Source organism: Fringilla coelebs (assembly GCF_963513975.1).
Source record: "Fringilla coelebs genome assembly, chromosome: 5".
NCBI lineage: Eukaryota > Metazoa > Chordata > Aves > Passeriformes > Fringillidae > Fringilla > Fringilla coelebs.
The window spans coordinates 18,157,210-18,167,455 of record NC_140033.1 but is presented as its reverse complement, the minus strand read 5'-3'; the positions used below and the strand labels follow the sequence as shown (position 1 = coordinate 18,167,455).

Here is a 10,246-nt window from a genome sequence, read left to right as displayed (position 1 = left end):
GAAGCCCTCTTTTCAAGGGTTGTGACTTTCATGAGTGCCAAACCAAATTTATTTTAGTTAACATAAAATTAAATTACAGTAGATTATAAACCATGTGTAGAAGTGGATCTTGATGATGGACTGTGATTGCTGACTTACAAACCAATGCTCAAAAGTTAATTGTAGCTGTAATTCTCCGGGAAGAATGGCCAGCTAACTGTTTAGGCTATTAACCTGCATGTGTGAAATGCAAATGCTTCAGCAGAAGTCCTCTGCTAACACTTCATGATTGTACATAGGCTTGCAAGTAGTAAGGAAGAGATTATTTTTGAGAATGTTGGCATGGGCCTTCTTGGCAGAGTCAGGGAATAGCAAAGGACCTGAAATGTGGTAGTCACAACTCATTTAATCACAGGACCACTTTCTGATGTAACATAATCCAATAAAATGTGGTATGACTCCACTGCTGTCAATTAAGGAGTTAGTGCAAAGGTTTCACAAGAACATGGGAAAATACTTGTATTTATAAACTGAATTAAATATGATAATGAGAATGTCTCCTCTGCATCTAACAGTATGATTTGTTGATCCAGCTCCAAGGACAAACTTTATAGAAATATACACAAAAGGATTTCTACATAGAAATCAGCAGTACTTTATGAAGCAGGATTCTGTCAGAGATCACATTTTATACTCCTACTGTATAAAAATGGACACTCTGGATGAGTTAATGAATGAATGATTAAAGACACTACTAAAGTAGCAAAGCACAGTCATATTTTAACAGTACTTTCCATGACCTCTTAGATGTAAAAAAAAGTTTTATTTAATAGAAAAAGTGGGTTTATTACCAGAAATGTTAACATTTTAGAGGGATGTCATCAATCTTGCTTTATAATCAACCACCAAATATTTGTCTTGACACTTCTATAAATTGTTCTGTTAATGCAAAAGTTTACGTTAGAAAAATACAATTAGAACATAGTTTTTAAAAGCATTAAATTTAACTCCATCATAAAAGTAATAAAACTGTTAACACTGTATTGCAGTTTTTTATTTACAATCCATTGCATAATTTGTTAAATTATAAGAGAAATATATGGACTACACTTACAAATATCAAACTTGATTAAAGTAGGAATTTCATTATGCAACCCGAACCTAGTAAGTTAAAAAAATATACATTTTTAGGTGCCCTAGTTTCTGCAGATTTATGTAATATTTGCCTGGATTTTCTTATATTTTTGTTACTGTAGAGTGCTGTTTTAGTCGACGTCATCTTCTCTCTTAAAAGAAAACAATTATATATCTTACAATGTAGAAAAGTAATATTTGTACAAGAGCTTCCTCAATCTGCTCTTGAGTTGGCACTGTAACACGTGCAATAAATTTCTGTTGGCCATCTTCACCTTCTCGCTCCTTGCCACCTTCTTAATCAGCTTCTTCATGGGTACCATAGATGTTTTCTTCCTCCACCTCCTCACCTCTTGCAAGCTGTGCTTCTCTCTCCATCTTCCATTTTTCCATTGATTGTGCTATAAGTTTCTTCTCGTGCTCCTGCTCCAGAATCCCATCATCTTCATCCCTGTAGCCATAGTACTCAGCGTTGATGTCCTTCATAAGCTTAGCCCAGGTCTTCCGTGGGGGTGGCAGGGATTCCTTTCAAAAACTCTCTAACTTCTTTGCAAGCTTCAAAGTATTTGTAGCCTCTGTTTCCTGGAACTTTCACTTTGTGATCTAACATTTTCAGGCTAATCCTAGCATAATCAGGACCTCCTAGCTCCTTTATTCTGTATCCCCAGTGTCCTTTCTCCCTCAGAAATTTGTTAATTTCACCATTCAGGTCCCAAACTCTGAATTCACCCAATCCAGCATTTTGGATCTGTGCCACTTTCTTAAAAATCTCTCCAATGATGTCTCCTCCATTTCTCAGCTTTGGGCAGCTCATTACACTCTGATGCAAGGAAAGGCCTTCGCTCCTTGACTTTTCCTTCCTCAAGCTAGGCTTGCTGAAATCTTGCCAGGGTCGTCATGGCCTTCTCTGCATTGCCAGCCTTGGTTCTGCCGTGCCCCACAGCCCCGCTAAACACACCCTGAACACAGCAGCTCCACGCCCCGTAACTGAACCCAACCCTGCTCCAGAAGTATGCCAGTGAAACCTTCCTGGCACAGAGCAAGGAGGCAAAGACACTTTTAGCGTTGTAGCATTGCACCATACCTTTATAACCGGATGATCCTGCACGGAGACAAAGCCACCCATTTCTTCGGTGGGGTTTTTCTTCTATTTTTCAGGTTTTTCAGCTTCTCTGTCTTTTTGTTTCACACAGCTCTTTGGCTGTATTTTCCTCACAGCTCTGGCTGTCACTAGCTCTGGCTGTATTTTTGCAGCTTGTTGCTGCTGGGTTGGGCTGGCCTCTGGTCTTTTCCAGCTTTTTGCTGCCGGGACAGGCTCTGCATGCACCGTCCTCTGCCTCCCTCCCCTCTGCCTGCAGGAAATGGCTGTTGTCCTCACACTGAGTCACCACAGGTTATGACAGGAGGGGTGGCTCAGAGATAGAGATGACACACACCGCAGAATTCTCATGCAACAGCAGTGTATTTTATTCTTCCTACCTCCTTGAACAGGAGGATTTTAATCTCCTGGTCCAGACAGCTCATTGGTCTGGCTTAAACACCAGCTCCTGTACCAGTGAGATGTCTGCAGCTTAGGGTGGGAAGTGATGGGGTGAAGTCCCTGTAGGCATTCAAATCCATCCCATCACAGCTCAACCAGGGGCTGGTTTGTGGAACCAGGCTGGATTTCTTTTTTATAATCAAATTAATTGCCTAGTACAAGCTAGCTTGTACTGTAATGTGCACCTTTATCCACTTGGTCCAGGCTGTATATTTTCTGTCCCACACCACAGGATAATTGTACCGATGGAAAAGCAGCGGTTGTTAATTTTCCATATAATAAGAGTAAAAACACTGCTCATCATCACTCAGTTTCTTCAATACATATGGTGTTATCCAGAACTCCTTGATCCTCCCTACAGGCGGTGCTCTCACTGAAATACCTTTGCTCCCAAACCTGGCCTGACGAAAGAGTACCATCTTGGATATGGTTACTTTCTGTGGTTGAGATGGGCAGATACCAGAAATGGGAAAATTATTGAATAGCTTAAAGTAATTTTAAAAATCCTGCCAATCTGGAGTCTAAACCACATTTTCTGATGACAATTGAAACCCTGCTATAGATGTATACACACACACACAAATCCCCTTTGGTTGCAGTCAACTTTGAACGTGACCTCAACCCCACAGAGATGAATATTTCTCAGTGTATAAACTTCAGCAAGTTGAAAACACTTAAAATATTTTCCCAGAAACATTTTCTATGAACTGTAATAATCAAAAGGTTTCCTCTGACTTGCTATGTAATGAATTGTCCTATCTCAAAACAAAAGTAAAATTCTGTTGAATCATGGGTTATATTAAACATGAACGATTTATTTTTTCCCTTGTGGTATTAAAGCAGGAACCGTATCCTAAGATTCCTTTTATACTATACAGTATTATGACTTTACCTTCCTTTAAAATAAATAGAATGTTGATATCTTAGCTACATAATATAAATGTACGATTTTCTCTCTCTTTTTTTTTTTTTTTTTGGTCCATAAATGTATTTCATTAAATGCTATTGTTCAGGCTATACACATATATATTCCTGGCTAGTAGTTATTGTCACAGCATACTTATAATTATATTTTTAATTTAACTATATTTTATAATTTTAGACACACAGATTTAATACTAAATAAGTTTTATTTTAACAACACCTTTTCCCCTTTCCTTCCTTGCTTCTATTCTAGTGAGTTTGCACTTTCAGGACATATGTTTCTAAAATGGTATACAGCTTCAAACCTTGGAAAAGTCAATGCCAGTCTTTGCAGGTCATTTTAACTTGTCTGTGAATTAGAGCATGTGTCAGTGCCACAGCGAAGGCTGAACCCAAAAACAAACAGCAAGGGTAGCATGTGCTTGATGAAATTTACTTTAGTCTCCTTGCTATTCTGTAGGAAGGGCATTTACCCACAGAATGTGAACCTTTCAGTATGGAAGGGCAATATGAGTTCTGCTTTCCTACCATATCATGGTGGAATACACACATTACTGTTCTGGCTGCCAGAAATTGTAGTCTCCAAAAGAAGCAAGTGGTTCATATTGTGGCTGCTTTCAGGGATCTATAGTCTCCTTTGCTGATTAAGAAATGGCTCTAAAAAATTGCCAATACTACAGGCTATAATGCCCCATCCAGTGAGCTGCCAAGTGTCTTCCTTTGCTGCTGAATTCATTATCGTTCAGGCACATTTAACATGTCTTTGGCTGTGCTTGCAGCCACCAATCACTTGGGAAAAGTCTTTCTGAGTGGTCAACAACTCTCCTTAATTTACCAGAACTGCTTGGACACCCTGCTAATCTTATTTAACACACATTGAAAAGTTACTGACTTTCATGACTTCCTCAAGATTTCTCATTTGTATGTTATCCAACCTGTGTTCATTTATCTTGTTCAACATTACATTTCAGTAAGCAAACTTCTCAGTTCTGGTGTTTTTATTATTTCCTATGTATATCTCTATTTTATTCTTCCTTTCCTGGTATCTTATGTTGTAATTTTTTGTTGTCTGTCTCATGTCAAAATATAATCCTATTTTTTTTTCAATTCCTTGTACCATGTCTTCATTCATTAAAGAAGGAAGCTTTGTATTCTTTTTCCAGGGTCTGTGTTTTCTATTTCCCCAGCCTTTTACCTATTCCCTTCATTTTTTTTCTTATATCTTCTGCTCTATATATTTATCACATCCTCTATGCTGCTGACATACCCAGAGACTATCTCACATTTGCTCATCTAGGCATGTTCTCATGAAGCTTATCTCTTTCTGCCACTCTCAGTGTGAAGACTCTTACCTTCCTGCCAGTACCTTCTTTTTTTTTGCACACATTTTGAAAATCAGTCCAATAGCTCCTTACATACAAAGATAAGCTACAAAAATGTTGCTAAAACTATTAAAAAAAAACCCAAAACCACACAAACCCAAGATAAATCACTTTTTGGAAGGTTTTGTACCATCTTAGGGTTCTAACCTGTGCATTGTTGCCATTAGCATTCTTTTCTGAACAGTAAAAAAGAACAGTGTCAGATGTAAGCACTACAGAAACTTCAAAACTTAAAAAAAGAGACTAATTAGAGTAAAATGAGAAATGTGAGCTATCTTTCTTAACCAATTGGACAGTTTTATGGTACTAGTGAATTGACTAGATAATGGAAATATGGTCAATCTCATCTATGTGGAACACAATAAAGTGAGAGGAGCAGAGTTACTTGTGGGAATGACCAGCAAAGGTGGAGAGGACAGATAGAACAAAAGAGTAGGGAAATAATCAGCTGAAGTGGGAACAGGAATAGTAGAATGCCTTGTATATGATAACAAACAGGAGTTGGATATTAGGCCTGTTATAGCAAAATTTATTTGTGTAAGTTATCTTTTGAATATAGTATTGTATTAAATAATGGAATATGTAGCTGCGGTTTGATGCAGCTATCAAAAACCACTAAAGTGGTCTTTGGGATATTTCAAATATTCCAAAGAATACTTTTCCAAGTATTTCTATTATATGTAAGGAATGATTTACAGAAGGGATATGGATATTTTACCAAACTAGTGTACACAAATCTGATCAGCCAACAAGTTGACGAAAGAATAATTAAAGTATAGAAGCAACAGATTGACTGAAGCAGCTAAAAGCATCTCTCTTGTTAGAACATGCTAAAAGGGCTTGTTCTGCTAAATCTTCAGTGAAGGCTGAAATAAAACATGATCACTCTTTTCCCATAAGAATTTTAAGGCCCATATATGTGGGCAGTGTGAGAACAGAGAAATAAAAGAGTCACGCTTGTATAAAAACAAATGACACATACTGATCAACAATAAATACATGGTAGAAGTACTACTGTATTTTAATTACCACTGTAAAAAGAAGTAGAAAGGCTTAGAAGCAATTGATTTTAAGATGAAATTTGCTATATTTCTGCACAGGTTTTTGTGACATGATAGGGAGCAGTATTTGCTGAGCTGTGACATCCTGTCCAATTCAATATTGTCAAGGGTTATGCAAGCTAATGCAATACTGATTCTTCACCCTAAACTTGTAGATTTATTTTTCTTACTGCAGATTAGAGCCATGATAGATTAGCCCCAACTGCTCATCCAGTTTGTATTGCAGCACCAGTTTTATTGAGGCAAAAGCTGAAGTGTGAACTTTAACATGGTCTATTTTTCAAAGTGCATTATGCCTTAAACATAATGGTCACTGTCTTATAGGAGCAAAGCAGGATATTTATACTGGCCTATATGAGCAGCATATTTTCACATTTGTTCAAACCTTGCCTTCTGCAGAAAACTGTCATGAGGGAAAAGTACCATGAATAGAGTTTAGTCTCAGAGTATTTACAGTTTTGGTTGATCTTTTTCTGTCTCTACAGAGACATCAATCCAAAAAACATCATCAGGAAATGCATTGATGGAAGCATTATGTACCTCTAAAATCCATTGATTACCTATCTTTTCTTATAGTTGCAACCATATAAACAAAATGCTAATAAAATGCAATATTACTCTATATTGAAATAGTTGTATATTCTTAAACATAAATAAATAGTTGTATATTCTTAAACATTTAAATACACTTAATTCTTCTTAATAAATTCCTACATTCTGAGAACTTTGGTAAATCATTGAAGATCCCCAAAAACTTCAAATGAAAACTAAAGAAGGGTAATTTTTTTCAGTGGTTACAATATTATTTTGACAAGTGGAAAATTCAAAATAGAAATTACTAGTTAGCTGCACAATATAGGAGAGTTCTCAAATTTGAGAGATGCTGCTGGATAGGATGAATCTCTCAGTGAATGTAAGTATATTGAATATATGAATACTCATAATTACTAAAAGATACAGTGAAATTACTACTTTTGTAAAATTCTAGTTTTACAATAGAATTTTTTTTTCATTCAGTTTGAGTTGAAAATATTTCTGTTTGTAGTTCTGAAAAGGGATATTTCTTCATACAGACAATTCTTGGAACACCATGACTAGGAGTGGAATCATTCTTTCTATAAAGGAAAGGAAGCCTATGTGAGCCATTTCAAGGGGTATTTGCTTGCACTTGCCACATCTTATCCAGATATGAATGCTGTGACAGGACCTTTTTGGACCATTTGCATTTCTGCCTTTCTCCAGGAGTAACACAGTTAACATTCTACAAGTGAAACGTGCTGGTCCTTTTTGTTTGAGATGTAGTGTTAGGGAGTTGTGTGGAATCTTTCTGAATGTTTCAATTGCAGACAAGTAAAATATTTTTAAGCCATGTGAGTACTTGATAGAACATTAGGACATAGATTATTTACACCATGTATTTGAGTAAAAAGAATTTGTTAGGACACTTTGTGTACTGAACTGCCTGCAATTCCTGTCTGGACATAACATTTCCAATACCCCTTACTATTTCTGTCTCTCTTGTAATCTTGTAGGATTATGTCTTCTGCTAATGTGACCTGATTTGCATCGCACCTATAAATTGCAGTTAAGCAGCAACACCTCAGAGAAGAATAGGAAATGGCATTTTATCACTTCTGGAGTTGTGTATTGTAAGGCCAAGGTTGGAGTGTGCCTAAGGGAAACAGTATTTGCTGCTCACACTTTGTTTTCTTTGTGACCATGTAAAAGGACTTCAGTCTCCAGAGATTTAACTGACACAGACGCTAAATCTGTGCACGTGGAACTGGTACAATGAAGAATAAAGCTACAAAGAGAACAAGGCAAACCTTTGGATTTTTGTCTGATTTCTTGATCCTATGGGGACACCTCCCATTCTCCAAGGCTGGGTAAGAAATTCAGGTCCTGTATACCTTTTATTTTTGTCAACCATAATTGGAATTTGGAAGAATAGGCAACACTGTAGTTAGAAATCATTTTTCAGGAAGTGCATTTGTAACTCAAATATAAACCATAGAGGTCAATTGTTGATCTCTGTCTAAAGGTAGCAAAATAGAATTCTCAGCCTTGAGCTGAAATATTAATCTTTCCCTTTTCGGTTTCCCAGAACTTCCTAAATCTGTGTAATAACTTAAAATAATAAGAAAGTTTTTAAATCAACACTACAACATTTTAGCAAGCTAAGAGATTTTTTCTAACTGCCTAAAATATTAAATGAAGAAAACTTCATGGAGACATGTGACTTCAACATCTGAAAGCTTGTTAAATCAAAAAAGAAGCAACACTTGTGTACATTCACATCACAGCAATAAATGTACAACAAATTAAAAGAGAACAAAGCTAATTACAAAACAGTCTGATGCCATTTTAAGTGCTTTGAACAATACTATGATTCCTGGATGTTTTTCAGCTTGAAGAAAATTGGTTATCTACTGTATAATAACAAATGTTGAAATGGCATATTCATTTCTGTACACTTCACCATGATAAAACATTCAGAACACAGACTTACAGCTAAGAAAAACCAAATCCTCTCAGTGAAGATATGGCCTTTTAAACTATGATTAGTATTATCTTTAAGAGGCAAACAACATTAAAAAATATCTACCTTTGATATATGATCCATCTCTTTTAAAGAACTCCTATTTACTGAATTTAGACTGCTGATGAGAAATATAATTATGCAAATTAGTTGCATAATTAGCTACAACTATCTGTTCTTGCAATGTTCTCTACAATGGCAAAACATATATTAGTGGAAAAAATAAATTAACTGTAAAGTGCCCAATGCTTGAAACATCAGCATTGATAAAACTGGCAATAAAAATTAGAACCATCCTCCACTTCTCAAAAGCTGGATGGCCTGCTTTTTTTGTATAGGTGAGAGAGTTGTGACAGCTGCCTAGTGCTAAAGTAATTTAAATGAATTTAAAAAACCCCCACTGGATAAGTTAAAATAGATCCTAAAAAAATCATATTGGATATGCTCTCTGGATTGCTGAATGATAGCATTCTGCCTGCTTCAGCAGAGAGTATCAGTTGCAAGAAATGGTATAGACAATTACAGAAAAATGTGCTTAGAAAGACATTCTCTTTTTATCATATTTAATTAGTCATTGGTTTATGCCCTGAGGTATAAAGGCTTGAATTCCAATTATTTTATCCTACTTAATATTCACGGTTGTGATTATTCTCTGTCTTCATATCAAACGGAATCTTTCTAGTATTTTACTGAGTTAATATGCATCTTCAGCCATCTGCCTTGTGTTGACTATTAACTTCTGATAATGAGTGCCATTGCTGAATTATGCAACAAAGCACTTTCATTTATTGCTCTTAGAAATGGCTGTAGTTTGAATGAATATCCCCTTTTCTTAAATTAAGAAACTACATATGCAAAACCAACCTTACTTTTCTACCTTTATGAAGTTCCTTCTAATTATTTTGTAGCCATGTCTGAATGCAGTAGATTTTAGCTTTTCTTCTATTTAAGTCTTTCCATCAGATAGACAGTTTCACTATTTGTGTCTTACCTTTTTCATGTCTGTCATATTTTTTCTGAAATCCTAACCTTAGAACTGAATTTTTCCCAAGTGGATATTCTCTGATTTATTCTGTGGTACTATAAAATTTTAAAGATTAGATGTCCTCCCATCTTTGTGTTTCCCAACTTTTTGTCTTTATCACTGGTAGGGGCTGATGAATCCTACAGTCTGAAAGAGCCAAGGCTGCTGTACCTCTGCTCTCCCAGATGCAGACAGGGGTGATGCTGAGCACGTTTTCCCAATGACTGACGTGCAGGCACCCGTGGCACACCTACACGTGTACAGCTGACTGGCCACAAGGCCAACCCAGACAGAAAACACTAAGCACTCACAGGAGTATTTGACACCACTAAAAGCCTCATCCTGGTGCCCTCTCTGGCTCATTAGAATGAAGGTTTATTAGCAGGAAGTATAAGCATATATATGTGTACAATGTGTATGTGCAACATGCCCAATGATTACCTCGTCGGTGTTTCCCTGGGTCCTTGCTCTTCCCAATTGTCTCACTCTCAGATGCAAAAGCTCGTGTACAAATGAGTCCCAGAAGATTCCCCAAGTCCCAGTGCCTCAGCAGTTTTCCTGAACAAACCCTGGTGTTGCTAGTGCTGAACTCCTGCTGTCTCCCTGTGAGGGACACATTCACCCTCCTGGCTCCTGGGTCACTGTGCTCTGGATATTTGCAAG

The 10,246-nt window shown here is 36.7% G+C and overlaps 1 pseudogene across 1 annotated transcript; it reads right to left on the bottom strand.

Annotated features, from left to right (window-relative positions):
- Nucleotides 1-1,266: 1,266 nt before the first annotated feature.
- On the bottom strand, nucleotides 1,267-2,195 carry LOC311154221 (pre-mRNA-splicing factor ISY1 homolog; annotated as a pseudogene). The gene has a single exon. The product of its transcript is annotated as a pre-mRNA-splicing factor ISY1 homolog (transcript).
- Nucleotides 2,196-10,246: the final 8,051 nt, after the last annotated feature.